The sequence below is a fragment of the Ambystoma mexicanum genome, chromosome 2q (genome assembly GCF_040938575.1).
Source record: "Ambystoma mexicanum isolate Mex_15411 chromosome 2q, UKY_AmexF1_1, whole genome shotgun sequence".
NCBI classification, from domain to species: Eukaryota; Metazoa; Chordata; class Amphibia; order Caudata; family Ambystomatidae; genus Ambystoma; species Ambystoma mexicanum.
In genome coordinates, this window is record NC_090924.1 from 1,205,456,254 (window position 1) to 1,205,473,254 (window position 17,001).

At 45.0% G+C, this 17,001-nt stretch overlaps 1 protein-coding gene across 1 annotated transcript in view; it reads right to left on the reverse strand.

The window, feature by feature from the left end:
- Positions 1-17,001, reverse strand: part of AGMO (alkylglycerol monooxygenase) — a 1,424,437-nt gene that overhangs the window by 1,040,150 nt on the left and 367,286 nt on the right. The gene's annotated exons all lie outside the window — the stretch shown is intronic.

The following is a 17,001-nucleotide window of genomic DNA, read 5'->3' on the forward strand; positions in this document are numbered from 1 at the left end:
CCCATTAGCCATCACAGACAGGTTCACCCCACTTTCCAAAATAAATCAAAGACCTCATACTTAAAGTCATGGTGTGCAAGCATGAGCTCCCCCCACGTTTTGCAGAATTTCCCAATCTCCTTATTGATCTTTCTCCTTGTACGCTCCACTGCCACTTCCTTATAAGCCCCTCTCCACACCCACCTTGGCATCAACTCATCCAGTATATCGTAACCGCCGGCCATATAGCACAACGAGTAGAGCACTTGCTTTGACATCTTTGCAGAACCTGCTGATGCAGGTTTGAATCCCGGCAGGGCCAAACTCAGTCTTTCATCCTTCTGAGGTTGATAAATGAGCACCACACACTGTGGGTAATAATAAGCAGCGCTCAGATACCCGAGGGTTCATAGTGCTATATAAATGCTAAATTATTATTATTATTATTATATCTCCCTTAACCAACGGAGGTCCCGCTTTATCTTATTAATCAATGCCACCCCTGGCTCCTTGACCAAGTCATTATCTCCATGTGCAAAAACAGCACCGCCAGCACCCTATGTTGCTTCCTTAACCCCGCCAAAATGGGCAACAACTGATCCCACCTCAATATCACCACCCGAACATCTGTGTACCAAAACCCCTCTTTGCAGCCTATCTCACCACCTATTTCACCATGGAGTAGCCACAGATCCAGATCTGAGGGATTACTCCTCTCATTTGAGCCATATCTGTGAGAATAAAATAAAACATGAGATAACCCATGCTGAACACCAGAACGCTGCATCCATCCCCTTAACCACTCCCCTCCCCCTAATCTCTAGATGCCCTTCTATCGAATGAGTCCCAACTGCCCCGGCATCGTCCCCTAGCACAGTCAACTCCTTGCTCATCACCCCTAGTACCTGCCCCGCCGACACCACTTCCCCTTCTCATGTGCAAAAACCTAATCCTTCTGCCCTCACATCCTCCATGGTTCCCCCACCGTACCATTCCCAACAAAGAGGAGGCCAAGCCCCGGTCCTTAATGGCACACAAGATGTGGCCTGCGTTGCAGCCCCTGCCCTGGAAACCTGAAGCTATGTACCAGACAGCAGCTTTCCCGCCCTTAGTGTACAATTCCGTACCAGGTATGATAAACGTCTGCGAAGTGGTGTGCACTGCTATTACCACACCCTACACTCCCCACCAGACAATGCCTAAGCTACGAAGGTGCAGACTACTATACTAGGCCGGCCCCTAGCAGGCCCACTGCTCCCACCAACCTCTCCTCACCACCAAACCTGCTGAGCCCTCATACAAACTGTATGTGTTGCTACGCCTTGCATTTTCTTTTAATTTTCTTTTTTACACTGTCAACTGAACTCGCCCGGTCCCTCACTAACCCACTTGACAAAACCCCAGCACTGGCTGCAGAACCAAATTCCAATGGAGCGAGGGAGGGCGGGAACGCAGCAGCCAAGAAGACACTTCACTAACCGTCACTTGTTCCCAAACCTTCCCTAGCCCCGCTTTACACTAAGGCCCCACTAGCCCATTCACCTGCTAGCTGACCGGAGTGCAGCGCCCAAATAACCCCATGGGGGAACGTGTACGTGTACCCCTTGTGCCCCCCCCATACAATAAACTAAAGGCTTAACTTCTGGCCGCAGCATTTAAATGGCCCACATCTCCAATGATCAGGATCTTTGTGAGTTGAAGTTCACAGCATCTGAATTGGGGTGAAAGATTCATCTAAGGGTTCCAAAAGAAGTTGAAATAGCTATTCAGCCTCCTGGGCTCAGAGGAAGGTGGGGATTTTCATCAGTGCAATGGGTTTAATGGCCCCACTCGCTACCAGCTTTCAAAATGATCATCCAGCCCTCTCAAAATGTTATGGCTGGCTCTGCCACTGCCTGCCTGCGGGCATCATTTGTGCCAGGTGGTGGATGGTTGGCTGCATGAAGAAAAAAAAAAGAACCGTTATGGTCAGAATGATACATGTGCAATTTTTGTCCTTGCTATAAAAAATAATAGGTCATTGTTTTTCATGGTACTAACAATCCTGAAAAGCAGTTTTTATTCACGGCTTTATATGCATGATTTAATACATGTGTAGACAACCTGCTGCCAAACATACATTTATTATTGGAAATATTTTTGTTTGTAATGCTCAAATACATATATTGTAATTTCCCGTTGGGTTGTTGCCCCCGTCACATAAAAATGTATCATATTTTACCGGCGTCCAATGTCAGCAATATTCTTGGACACCTTGTCAAAGTGCATATGAGCCAGTCACTCGTTGCAGGCTGCATACGCTCTTCATTGCTTCCAGAAGCTGGCAGTGTACACGCTAGACAGTGCAGGATAACATACTGGGCACTCTGTCTCTCGCTATGCATTGAAGTAGGATCGCCTGTCATTCGCGAGGTGCTGTCCCGAATTGTTCGTTCTTCAGTTCTTTCAAACTAATAGCTGACACTCCTACTGTTATATGTCTCCACAGTGCTAGATATGCGAGAAATGCATTTTAATATTGAAATTGTAAAATAATCTTGTGTGAACAAAGTCTGCAGAAAAGTATGACTAGTAAGAATGAGTAGCACGCGTGACAGTTTACTCGTGGATTTATTGCATCACCCTTTAAAAAAAAAAGTGATGTTTCAATGTATTGCATCTATTACTCCAAAAAGCATCTTCTAATCTAAAGGTGTGTTTGGAGACGTGAAAAGCGCTCATCAGCTAAGGAAGGCGACGGGAGATTAATAATATATCTTGATCAGATTGTCAGACGAACAAATACCAGGGTGGGTCATTGCTCCATCTGATGTTATTTTATGACCACTGGCTGTATTTACGTTGAGGAATTATAAAAGGATTTTCTAGTTCTGGCATTTTCGTAGGAGATCGAAAGTAGACGAAAGCGTGTGATTGCACAAGAGCTCAGTAGGTCCAGCTGCTGCTACGGTGATATGGATGTGTTTCCCACATTTGAATTAACATATTTGCCATATTAAGAAATTAAAAAGGTGAGAGCATTAGACAGTGAGGTCATTAAAGACTCAGAATAAGTCGACCACATTTGAGGTAGAAGTAGTATTAACTACATTACACAGTGTTAATTGGTATTTTCACTCTCTATACGTGTATTCAGCGAAAACACATTGGCTAAGCGACAGTTATGGTGATCAGATTTAACGCAACATAACCCCTGAAATTCAGCAATCGCATTTCCAGAAAGTCCACCTTAACTATGCATAACCTGTTGTGCAGCATATGACCACAGCGATGACATCACATAGTACATCACTAATGACATCACTTATTACCTTAAAGATGTTTTCGCCAAATTTAAAGGATTTTGTTATACTATTGAGTCTTCGGGGCCCACTCGCCAAGGCCTTCTGCCATGGCCCCTGTACATGTTGCACCAATAGGTTTCTTTGGGGGCCCACTTGCCATGGCCTTCAGCCATGGCCATTGTCCACAGTCTTTGGCCATGGCCACTGTACATGTTGCTCCAATAGGTTTCTTTGGGGCCCACTTGCCATGGCCTTCAGCCATGGACATTGTCCACAGTCATTGGCCATGGCCACTGTACATGTTGCTCCAATAGGTTTCTTTGGGCCCATGAGCCATGGCCTTCAGCTGTGGCCACTGTAGATGCTGCACCAGTAGGTTTATTTGGGGTACACTAGGCATGGCCTTTGGCGGCAGACACTGTTCATGTTGCACCTATAGGCTTCTTTGCGGCCCAATAGCCATGGCCCTTGGTGATGGTCAGTAGCCATGGCCTTGACTGTACCCACTGGCCCATTTTGCACAAATAGGTTTTGTGGGGTGCATTTAAAGACCCAAACGGAAGACCCTTTCACATGAATATCAATGTTTTAAACACTGAACCAAAACGTCCTGGCATTTGTTTTTGTTTTTTACTTAAAGTTAAAGAGCCCTGTGGAAAGGGGCCTACCTCTCATTACCAATGGACAAGCAGCATTTTAATTTAAAAAAGGAGGAATCAAAGATCCCTTTCACATGGAAAACAGGGTTTTTAAACGTTGAAAACAAAAAATGGCCTGCACATGTGTGTGCAAATATAAATGGTTTTAAAAGTAAAAGTGAATAAAATATCACTATGCACAGGAACATTTCAGGAAAACAAAACATGATGTGTGGGTTGACCAAAATAGAAATGTATATTATGTTTCACCCACAAAACTTCAGTGACATTAGAAGAGCCACTTTGTCTTCATGGAAAATGTCAGCCAAAAGCAGACCCTTTTGCTGGCTTTGGACAAAACTTCACAAAGAAAAACTCGCACTCTCAGCCTGGATGTCACATCTCCCATCTAATGACCAGCCTCAATAAAATGTCCTGCTAAATGTGTTGAAATTCAGTGTTCTCAAGACCTCCTGGCTCTGAAAGCATGGACTTCAAGAAAAATCACCCTTGGCTTGAGCACAACTAATATGTGTGAAAATGGGGGCAACCACTTCAAAGAGCAAGCTTCCAACACAAAGGAGACTGATAACGGCACAGGATTAACGGCACCAGATGACACAGGGAAAACAAACGAACGTAAGGCAGGAGGCAGGACCATTTGTCTCCCATAAAGATTCACAATTTAATTAAAAGGACGATTATCATTTAGGACTTTTTCTCAGCCATCATAAAGCGGATGGATTTCATCTATGTACAATTTTGTATGTAATGTCCAGGCAATTCTGGAGATATAAAATTCATCCTTCTGTGACTCTGGGTACTGTAATGGCCAGTTAAACTAGGTTTTGGGCTGATCTTAACATTTTCCAAATGTGAGAGTTGGTGAGCGAGAGGAAAATGAAATTAGGGATATGCTTAATAACTTACATATTTAAAACTGATGTGATTTTATAGAAACGGCAGAAAGGTGCCACATGGCCGTGCTACATTATACAGATTTGGTGGCCGTCTTATCTAATTCTCCATGATTAGCGGAATCAGAAAATATGTTAAGCATGGCAGTTGCTAGTAACATTAAGAAGTTGTGATACATAACTCATTTCTGCCAAACAATTGAAAGGAGAACGAAATGGGCAATTACAAATTGGAATTGCCATATGTTGCTCCAGTCCCGTAAACCAATCCTGACTTGGGCGCTGGGTTTGGAGGAGAGAGAAGGGTAACTGTCCAATCCTAGTGGCATGGATTATTGCACTGTACTTCCCCAAGATTGTAAAATTGGTGGTGTCATTGATTCTATATAAGGGGGACTGCATTACGACAGGACAGGCAGTAAAAGGAGAAAGACAGGAGGACAGAGACAAGAGACAGACCATCAGAAAGGTTGCTGAAACTTACCATCTGATAGCTGTAAGGAAACACCAGAGGAGATTGGTGAGAGTGCATCTGGGTGGAGCTGCTTATTTCGAGGAAGGCCTCAAAGATAACTGGGTCCTATGGTGGGGAGCGGGAGGCCATCTTTGAGCGTGCAGTGACCAGACCCTTGCCCTATCTTTACAGAGTGTCCTGAGATGCAGCTGGCTTTCCTGAGCCTTAAACAGAGGCTTGCTATGTAAGTAGAACTGTGCCCTGGGAAACCAAAAGGTAGGGGAGTCTGCTTGCCTTCAATCCCTTCCCTTTATAGTCGGCAGTGGGGTAAAACTGTGTAGATCCGTAGCCTATGTAACCAAAAATATTAATTTAATTCATTCCCCATTTGGCAGAACACTACGGGGTAAATTTTGTTAAAATGTTAAATTAACAAAGCTCACTTCCCAATGTGTGCTCAAAACTATAGCCGATACATTACTTGGGTAAACCTTGTTGTCCAGCTGGTCCCAACTACTTAAGAAAGAGGGGTGTCTTTGTTCTTTATTCAGTACAACCTTTGTATCCAGTTACCCCAACACAGGTCTTTCAGTAATGAGGCATCTGAAATCCAAAATTCCACAAAACATTCAAATTGTTTCTGTCTGACTTCCCAACCTAGACCAAAGCAAGAGGGGGGTCTGAAAAACAAAGTGATACGTTACCCTGTGTTTATTTTAAACCAAAGGTCTGGGCAAAATTATAATTGCCATATGTATTTTTACCAATCTTGAAATCATACTGCTACCCTTTTAAGCCTGTAGGGAAATCAAAACCGCACAACATTACATAAGTGCATTTGTATTGATCAGTGTCATTATTTTGTGAAGTGATATTTTAACTCACTTATGTGATTTATTTATGCTGAGAGAAGTTGATTGTTCTGTGCCACAGATAAAGTGGCATTTTTGATATTTTTGTGCTAATTTCTATTACTTTTAATTTAAATAAATACCAATATATTTCCCGTACACCAGCCCAGTTCTTGGTTCATTGTTAGCTCAGGGCTGAGGGATCCAAGGGGCATCATATGTGTCTGCGATAGGGTTAAAAAAATAATCTGTTAAACAGTGTGTTGCTTAGAAGGAATTCCCCATGTTGAGGGTGGATTCTCAATAAAATGTTACAAATTCGGGCCTCGGGCCGTGATTTAGCTTCCTATTCCTGACCCATGACAAGTACATTGTGACAGGATATTCATATTGATGCAATTGCATTAAGGTGGAGGGAAATCCATCTTTATTGTGGTGAAGTGCAGCTCAGACTTTACTCCTGAGTTCCAGGGAGGTGTATAAGTAGAAAGTGTGTAAACATTTATTTGAGTGAGGAACTCAAGCAGGAATAGGGTGATTATGACCCTTAATAAAGAACGTTTTATTAAAGTGCAAAAAGCCAATTGTGTAAATGACTACTGTACAAATTGGGGAAGCCAGGGAGCATCTCCTAACTACATTATTTATCAAAGGAGAATGGGTTGAGGACGATGCCGGAAACTGTCAAACCGGAATTTTGCGGGAGGTTACCTGAGTAAGCAGTGATATTTGGTTTGAAGGTGGGATATTGCACAACGCACTTGAGGCATTTTATATGACCACAACTGCTCACGATGAACAGATACAAATAGCTCAGCTAACTGTTCAGTTATATTTTCATTTGCTATTAGTAGAAGAGTGTTGGCAAAATAGTGAGGCTCGTAGGATGAATCAGGCTGGAGTAGATGAGTTGTAAACACTGTAACAAGAGAGTGCGGAGAGTGAACCTCAGTTCTGAGGACTGAAAAACACACTCAAATATTGTGCAGCAAATCCGAGCACACTGTAACACAAGCTAAATGACCAGGCTGCTCATAATAGAGTTGTTTTGGATGCCATTATGGCCTTTCAAATGCAAATAATGCAGTAACAAAAATTAAAACAGTCAGTTAATTATCAAAGGGGTTGATTACCGATACGACTTTGATCAGATGCATCAGCAGTTAAGTATTTTGAAACAACAGAGGATGCAGCTGGCTCAGGAAAAAGACCTCTTGAATGAGGATGACAGCATCCAATTACAGAGGATAAATTGGTTGGAAATGGAGGTAGAAAAGGGATAGTAAGGCTCTCAGGAACTGACCACAATCACAGAAGAGAGGAATGAGTACGTAGAGCGAATGACGCAAATAGGAGCTGAATTATTAGAGGCAGTAAAATGTATCGATGAACAAGAAAAAGAGATTAGCCTTCTGAAGGAAAAGCACCTTGAATAGGCACGCAGCATACAAGGTTCACAGAGGGAAAATGAATCACTTCAGCAGGAGGTGCAGCAAACAAAGGATCGGTTGGTAGTTCAGAGCAGTGAGATTAATCAGGCCTTAGTGTCAGAATTAAAAAGCCAGCTCTCTGACTACTACCAACAGAAAATAAATAAAGAGAGACACCGGTGTGAGAGCCTCACCAAGGAAATTGAAAATTATAAACAGGACATGAGGCACCCTGACCAATCAGGATATGGGACAAGGCCCACTGATCAGGTAAGGTGCCCTTCCCAACAGGGGCCTCATGCCAGTCATTTAGAACCTCTCTTGCATAAATGGGAACCGCCCTCATGCATGCCACCTCTCAAGAACAGGGTGACATGAGGCAGTTAGACTTACCCAGGCCTAGTCCAACTGATCAAGAAGTATTCATCACTACCACACAGAAGGGAAAGTGGCCAGACCAGTGTGTCCTGGGAAGTAAGGGAAAATACAGTAAGCACTTCAGACCATGAAAGCTCTTATGAGGTGCAAGTCAGCAAATTATGGTGGCTGAAGATGAGACTGCAAAGAGACCACCTTGCCCGATTCGCTGAAGAAGAAAAGCCAGACCCTCAGTCTAGGAAGGGCATTCTAAAAACCTCTGTATATATTCAGGGGAAGGGAGGGAATTCCCTAGAATCCCTGGTATGAGGGATAAGGAAACTGGGTTCTATAATAGGCCGGAAAGGAAATCCAGCGAGAGTGACCCTGAGTGTTCACTTTGGTCCAGGCGAGAGAAGTCCAGACCCTGTGGTTCTGGGAGATATTCTCAGTCTCATAAAGAAAGGGAGCGCATAGAAGACAGCGAAGGAGTCACTAGCAGCTCAGAGTCAGGAAGTGAATTGACAGCGAAGCAGAGCAAGGGATTTGTGAAAGACCCAATAAGACAAAGCAAGGCCATGAAGAGCTTCCCGACCCCATACCACAAGAATGCCAAGTATTCAGTATGGGAGCAGGAATATGTGAATTGTATAGCATTTGCTAAATGGACGTTCTCACCTAAGTACTCCAGTTTATTTGCAGGACTGGAGGACCAGGATCATCATAAATGATCCACTTATAAGGTGGCCATACTGAAATATTTTCCCACCTATAGGAACCCACAGGAGGCCTGCAAGGCTGCATATAACTTGCAGTGTGGGGAAGATCAGGCGACATGGGAGTTTGTGCAGGAGTTAAAGCGGACATTTGCTCACACTTTCTGGTGGGTGAACACCAATAGTAGGGAGTTCATAACTACATATTTCCATGCTCTCCCCAAATACATAATGACTCAGTAGGTGCATGACTTAAATTAGCATAGGACCCTCAATTGGGTGATTGAACAGGCCACCAGGATATATGAGGTCCAAAAGCTTGCTGAGAATAAAAATACCACCAAAACCCCCAAACCATCTAACGCCCTGCTGCCGCAAAGGTGGCAGAGGTCAGAACGACCCCTCCATTGGATCTGGAGACAGGGGGCCCTAAAAGTAACTCTCCTGCCAACAAAGAAAATGGAAAGCAGAAGGGACTCCCCCCAACCTGGCCCAATCAAATGGTAATCAGGCGGTGGCCCAGAGCTATGATCCCTCTGACCCTGCCACCTATATAAGTCCCAGGTACATGGGTACTAAACCAATCCTGGGGTATGTATACACTCCCTGGCCCAAGGGGGAGCAACTAATCAGGTAAGTACTTCCCTTGGAATCTTCCCTCCAAACTTCCCTCAGGAGTGAAGTATCACTCCACCTCCAAATATGAACTTTTTCCCCAGATATCCCCCAAACCAGAACTTCCAAAATAATCCTCCTCTCTCTCCACAGTTTCAGGACATTAGATCCCTGAACCTTGGAAAAGGGAGATTCAGGATGGAAAATTATTGGGGGAATCTCCAGTACCTGAGCTACTCCAGGAGAAGGGACAACTACCTCTTTCAGGAGCAGCATAGTTAATATGTGAGACCTCCCTGCCACTCGACAAGTTCTTGCAACTGGAGTGAAAGGTCCAGCTACTGACCAATGATCTGGGGTGCATGCTGAGGACTTAGTCCAACTCTCAACCTAACCCTGCTTTCCAGAATTCCCCAACACCCAGGTCTGATGCCCCAGAGGAAATGACAAGAGGAAAGCTCCAACAAACCACAGGTTCCGGAGGATGGGGCCCTGGTGGGGGGGAGAAATTATATGATATGGCATTTGTAATGTGCCTTTACACAAGATACCAAGCCCTTGATGAAGCTTCCTTTCTCACCAAAACAGAACCCCTAAAAACCTCTCAGCCTAAAAGAGTCTCTTCTACCCCCAAAAAGTTAGAACCGAAAGAGCAAAGGGTAATTAGGAGAGGCCAAACAAGAGCCCACTTTCTGGAGGAACTCCCGATTATCCCCGTTGAAAGAGAATAATCCCTTGAAGATTCAGGTAAGTAGACCTTCTCTTTCAAAATGGGGGATCCCTCCCACAGAGAAATGGGTCCCAAAAGACCCTGAGTGGTACAGGGTAAGTATGGAGACTGACCCAGAACCAAAAACTATTCAACCACAAACATGTGAGCCACACAGAAATGAAAAGTGTCCTTTCTCCAAACAGGTTCTTAGAACTGTTGGCCGGTAACAGGGGACAGCCATGGAGCCGGGGAAAAAGAATAGAGGATTTCCCAACAACACCCATTGCGAGTTGCAAAGTTTTATTTACAGATTCCTGAACTCCGACACAGAAAACTGCCCAAGATCACACAGTGTAGGAGTCCAATATAAAGAAAATGACCACAGGGCTGTCAAGTAACTCACACATTCTTTGCACCTTGGATAAGAAAGAAGTCCAAATGTATGGACCTTTTAGGGTGCAGGGTCAGTGTGAATTAACAGCTCAGGTGGATACTAAATCCCAAGCAACCCTCCTGTCAAATAGGGCCTTTGACCAACTGAACTCAGGACAGGGGAGGGCCACCAAATTCCACTCATACCACTTTCCAGACAACTCCAAAATTTCAACGGGAATGATATTTCTGTCAAAGGTAATGTGGATCTAGACAAAAAAAATTGGACGCCACTGGCTTAAACACCGGGTCATCGTTGTGACTCCAGAGGGCACACCTTGTTTACTGGGGAACAATCTCCTGAGGAGGTTATCACTTCTGATTGACTGTTTAAACAAGGTCCTCTGGACTCAGACTAACCGCCCTATCAAATTAAAAATGAGTACCGATTATGTAAGCCTGAATGGTACTTGTCACCTAATTGATCAACGCTCTGAGAATGTAGAGTTCCATTTAAAACTAACTAAGTCCCAGATATCACTGTCATCTCTGTAGAAGGACAACCTGGTGATGTTAACCCTTCTCCATTCTTGAAAATCAACCTTCCTCCCACTTTTAAGTGGCAATCCACACTGGGAGGGAACACCCTAAAATGTCACACCAGTCCAAAATTAGAAGAAACCTTGAGCCCCGTGAAATCAGACAAAGACGTGTCTGCTCAAAGTCTGACAGACATTCAGAAAAATGGCAAACAGTTGTTTTTCCCCATTCAGTTGTATTGGGGTGGGGGGGACCCAGTGCTCACCAGAGAATGCCTGAATAATGGAAGGAGTTTCTTCGGTGAAGAATTTTTCAGCAAACTCCCAAAAGATCAGACCATTCTCACATTTAAATTGATTGACAAATGGGAAGTAGTTCTGGAAACCCCAAATACCAAACATCTCCTGCCTAGCAGGTGTATGCTAAAAATGTCCATTGGCAACAAAAGTATAGACCATAATAGTTGGGTCGTGCAAAATGTCCCTTCCGCCTTTTATATGGGAAGTGATATTATCAACAAATTTGCAATCAATTTGGACCTAATTAATAATAAAGCTTGGTCCAGACTGGGGAGTAACCCCATGGGCTTTGACAACATTGGAAAAGCATTCCGGTCAGCACAATTGCTGTTTTATGTGGTTGAGGTTCAAGAGCGAGAAGAGGTTACCATCCCAAGACAGGTGCAACAATTTACTCTCCCTGTCAAAATTAAGCGAGGACAGAATCAAAAACATCAGAACGCATATATAAATCTAAATTCCCATCTCCAACAACAAGGTTTATATTTAAATCCAACATCTCTAGTAGACACACAACATAACACCATTCGGATATTGGTGAATAACAGCGACCCTCGAAGTATCACTTTGGGCACAGACACCTTTATTGGAATGGCGGTTGATCCCAAATATTATTCTATTGATTTAGGTAGTGAAATCAAGGGACCAATCCCAAACGACTGTTTCGACATCAGCAACGGTATTCCTCCAGAAATTATTTTACTAGGCATGGAGGGAATTTCCTGGTGTACTCTTCCTGCCTATACAGTGTGGAGGAGGTGACCTGTGACATTAGAAAGGAGGAGGAAGTGTTCAGAGTCAAGGACCACTACCTCGTCTCCCCTGTCCAGGTAAGCACCATCAAGAGCGATCTCTCCACCTATCAGTAGGATACCGCTTAAATTGCCAAGGCCGAGGTCTTTCCAAGTTTCAAGCTGATGGTCGAGGAAACAATCCATTTTGCTGATGCCTGTGAGACCGAGGAGCAAAGACAAAAGTTCAAACAGGTCCAAGATATGTTTTCAGAGGACTCATATGACTGTGTACAGACATCCATTCATTCAACGAGCATTCCCACGGACCCCAACATGGCTCCTGTATTTGTGAAACTATACCTGTTACCTCTCGCATCCATGGAGTTGCTCACAGAGATTCTTAAGAATTTAGAATCCTGTGGGATAATTTGGCCGATTCACAGTACCTTCAACAGCCCGATACAGGGGATCCTTGAACAAACAGGTCCACATGTCAAGATGGCCTCCTCCCTATATCGATCAGGGACTGGCCCAGATCCAAGGTGTACACCACCATTGACCTGACTGTTAAGATAGATTTCTGAAATCTGTCCTGGAGGGGCAGAGGTTCAGAAGGCCAGCCCAGTTTCTTGGAATAGGATAACCTCTGGACAAGCCAGACCAATCAGGTAGCAATGGCGGCGGTGAAGACTAGGTCTCAAGAGGGGTGAGGGTGACTGAAAGCCTGCCATTAGCACACAAAGCAAGGACCCTTACAAATTACTCCAGACAGGTGTTATATTAAAAATATAGACACATTTATTACAAGGCCTTTGTAACATCGACCATAGTAAAGAATCACGGTAAAACTCCAGTAAACCAACACATCACAATCAATACAATATATATACAAGACCGAGGGGTCTAAAGAGTTAGAAGCACGAAATATGCAGACCGCCTACATGGGGAAGAAAACAGGCAGTGCAAGTAATCGTTAGACCCAGTTCGACCTCAGAGGCCACCTAACTAGACGGAAGTCCGAGCCCTATGAAGAGTGGAGCCCTGTGGTCAAAAGTACCTGCACACGGGCAAAGGAGAGTCTCTTCAGGGAAATCAGGCAGTTCAGAAAGGTGGACTAAAAGATGGTCAACAAATCCCTGTGACTCAGGCAAGGCCTCCACTTGGGGGCAGAAGCAGGGCCTGAGTGCGGGAAAGGGTTTGCTGTTTACAACAGTGGTGGATAGCCACAGGCTCCTGCGGGCGGGTGACCGGTTAGGGTATTGACTACTCACCGGTCCCCGATGCAGGCAGACCCATGCTTCTCCGGTTCAGTTTCGGTACTGGCAGGTTCAGATGCGATCAGAGGGACGTCTCAACGCCGTGTAAATTCCGCGGCAGCAGGAGTCAGGGTCGAGGGTGTCCCAGATGCAGCGAACATGCACAGGTTTGTTACCACAGCAGGGCAATTCGACAACCGCGTGTATTCCAGTGCCAAAGCACACGTCTCACTTCAGACCCGGGAACGCCAAGTGTACGAATCGTGTGAGAGTGCCGAGGACACGGGCTTAGCAGTAAGCCAGACGGCGGTGACAGAGCAAGGCCCAGGGACGCTTCTGAAGGCTTATGTACAGGATTTGGTGAAGATGCAGAGAATAGTTGTTCCCACTATTCTAAAGGGTCAAAGCGCCTTTGCAGACCTTCTCGTACGCTCAGAGGCCGAGTGGTCTCGCAGGACGACAGCAGTGCAGGGTGCCAAACCTTCAGCGGGTCACCAGCGATTCTTCGACTCAGCTTCTTAGTTGCAGGATACTTGGCTCCTTACCCTCGTCCCAAAACGGAGAGGGCCCGATGGGAGATCCGCTCACAAACACTCACACCATACGTGGACCTATCACGGACCACAGTGGTCCCAGGCATTCAGGACACTCTAGACTCTCTGGCACCCAGGATGTGTATTGGGAACAGACATCCCAGCCCACATCCTGGAGGCACACACAAGGCATGCAGAAGCCTGCGAAAGCGTTGCGTTTCGCGGGAAAGTGCATGACCAAATAAGGACTGCCCCGGGTCGGCTCGACCTAGGTGAAGGTGAAGGGGCAAGACGGTCAGTGGACAGGAAAAAGAACCTTGTGGCATGGCCATTTTGGAGGCCTGGCCACCCATTTGGGCCAAACGCGGGAAGTGCGGTTAACATGGCAACAAGAGGTTCAATACACAAAGAAACGATAGCTGCCACCAGACCCATCCGTGACACACTTGCACATTTCATAATAAGTCCAGCAAGAGTTTCTAGGCCCTCTGGAATGACTAGAGACCCAAGAGTGTGGTAATGTAAGTTACGGTGCACTCTTGTTTCATGTTGCTCAAAAGCTGCAACATGAGGAAAGGACTAAGGGATACAAAGTCTCCCAGTACTGACTGTCTTAAGGGCATGTCAGTTTCCCCAGAAGAATTGAGCAAAAGCCCAGAGGAGTGCGGCGTAAGGCTGCACTTCTCTGGCAAAGTCTAGATCAGGGTGTAAAACAACAGCAAAAAGTTTGAGGGGGTTGCCACATGGAAGGAAAATTACCTACAATTATGAAATCTTTCCTAACACTGACCAACGTTTACTGGACAGTACCCGTGAGTAGAAAAGACCAGTACAAGCGTGAGTTTACCTTCGAGGGGCAGCAGTACACGTGGACCCAAACCCCCTTTGGATACATAAACTCCGGCAATGAGTTCAACATCTTCCTACAAAAGGCCATGTTTGATTTGGGCAAAAGTTGAAACCTGGCCTATGTTTGATAATGTTTTGATCAAGCGCTCAATTGTGGAGGAACACATAACAGAAATCTGCTATGTTCTTAACCAGTTTCTGAAGGCCGGATCAAAACTGTCTTTTCAGAAGGCACAGTGGTGTAAGACCCGAGTGAATTTCTTAGGGCTCGAGATCACACCTGAGGGTCTTAATCTCCAGGCTTAGAAGGTTGAAGCCATTTTAAAATTAAAAGACCCTACCACTCTGCGAGAATTAAGAAGCCTTCCTGCACTTACTAATTATAGTTGAAAGTACATTGAAGACTATGCAGAGGTCACTCAACCCTTGGTCCATTTATTAAAGGCTGGAGTCAGGTGGAAGTGGGGTCTAAAACAATCCGAGGCAGTTAAACATCTGAAGAGAAGCCTTTTCCAGCCAGGCTCCTTGTTTGGCTTACCCCATAAAGAACAAGGAGCTCTTCCTGGAGACAGGGTTCTAAGATACTTGCCTAACAACGGTATTGTACCAAAAGCATGACAAGGTCAACAAGGTAATCTCATACACGAAGAAGACTTTGTCCTCTGTGGAGGAAAAATTCAATGACTGCGAGAAGGCACCCCTGGCAACGTTGTGGGTGCTGAAAAATGACCGCCCATTCATACAGGTGGAGCACACCATTGTCGAAACTCCACATCAACCCTTGCAACGTCTACAAAGTGACAGAATCTGGGCAGGGAACGTTAGTAATTTCAGAATTACTTCCTGTATTCTGTTTATGCAAGACTTTCCTGTGGTGGTCTGATATGGCCAAAACAAGAAGAGTCCCCTAGCGCAAGGGTTGGGGGACTTGCATGATTGTGCTCAAGAAAACTGTCTCAAGGACGAAAGTCTAATGACCAACAACAACATGGAGGCATACTTAACTTCCCCACACAAGGTCTATGAAGAAGACACGTGTCAGGGGATAGCCATATTTTATGTGGATGGGTGCTCCTACCATGTTGATAACAATGGGGAAAAAGAACTGGTGGCTCGTATTGGCAATGCCTGGTTGAATGATACCCTGGAACCCTCTGCTGGTTATAAAATAGAACCCTGAAGTAGTCAGGTTGCTGAGTTGATGGCTGTTTATCAAGCAGTCCTCACCACAGTGCTCAACCAACTCAATGAACTGGTCATAATCACTGACTCGGATTATGTGAGGGATGGGTTTGTGGGAACACCTCATTAACTGGAAGAATCGATGCATGCTTTGTGCCAACAACAAACCCCTAAAGAATGACAAACTGATCCAGTCCATCTATGATTTGGTGACTTCGAATTAGATGACCATCTATAGGAAGAAGATACAAGGTAATTCCAAGACAGAGGGGCCAGATAAGACTGGGAATTACCTGGCTAAAACTGGAGCTCGGCATGGGGATTTCATACAAACGGAATACCCGCTGGGTGAAATCCAAATGGCAGCTGTCACCAGGTCAGAAATTCAGGCTAATATGAATTCTAAACAGCCCCGTGGAGCAGAAATACAACAGATGCAGATTTGATGACTGCAGAAAAAGAGGATCATTGGGAGATGTTATCGACACATTGAAGACCCTGTATGCTTTCCATGCAGGTAAAGAGGATCTTCGGGTGTTGATGACATTTTTCCAGATCTTTCGGATCCAAGTTGGTTGTTTGTAGGAGAGCCCTATCTGGCTGTGAGCAGTGTGTGGTACCTACCTCATTCTGAAGCCTGATGTTGAACCACGCCCATGACGCGTCCAATGCCCGTCATAGAGGGTTTTACATGACATTGGAAATCTTGCACAAGGTTGCCTACTGGCCACACATTGGCCAGGACTCGACACTTACCTAAAGGGGTGTCTTGTGTGTGCTCAATTCTAACCCAGTTCACTGACACACAGAGCTCCCCTAAAAAAAAGGGGAATGACACTGCATTGGTCAGATTTGCAAGTCTATTTCATCGGTCCAGTGATTCGCTCCGCCAGACGTAAAAGGGTGTTACCACAGCATTTGCTCTATAGGACTCAGGTGCAGACACTGATAAATGTGTCCAATACTCATGGGTACATTGAACATTTCAGGAAGCATCTCCAGCATGCTTTTGCTTATGCTCAGCAGAAAAGTTGGCTGAGGGAATGAAGACCTACTATGATCTAAAGACGACCAAGAAAGAGCATGAAAAAGGTGAAAAGGTTTACCTGTACAATTTTCAAAGGAATCAGGCCAAGGAGTGGAAATTCCTCCCATCTTGGCCGTGGTGCTTTTGAAATTGTAGATAAAATATCACCAGTTGCTTATAAGATATGCATCCCAAAAGGAGAACTGACAGAAGAAAAATGGGTCCAAATCAACCAGTTGAAAAGCTGTCATCCCAG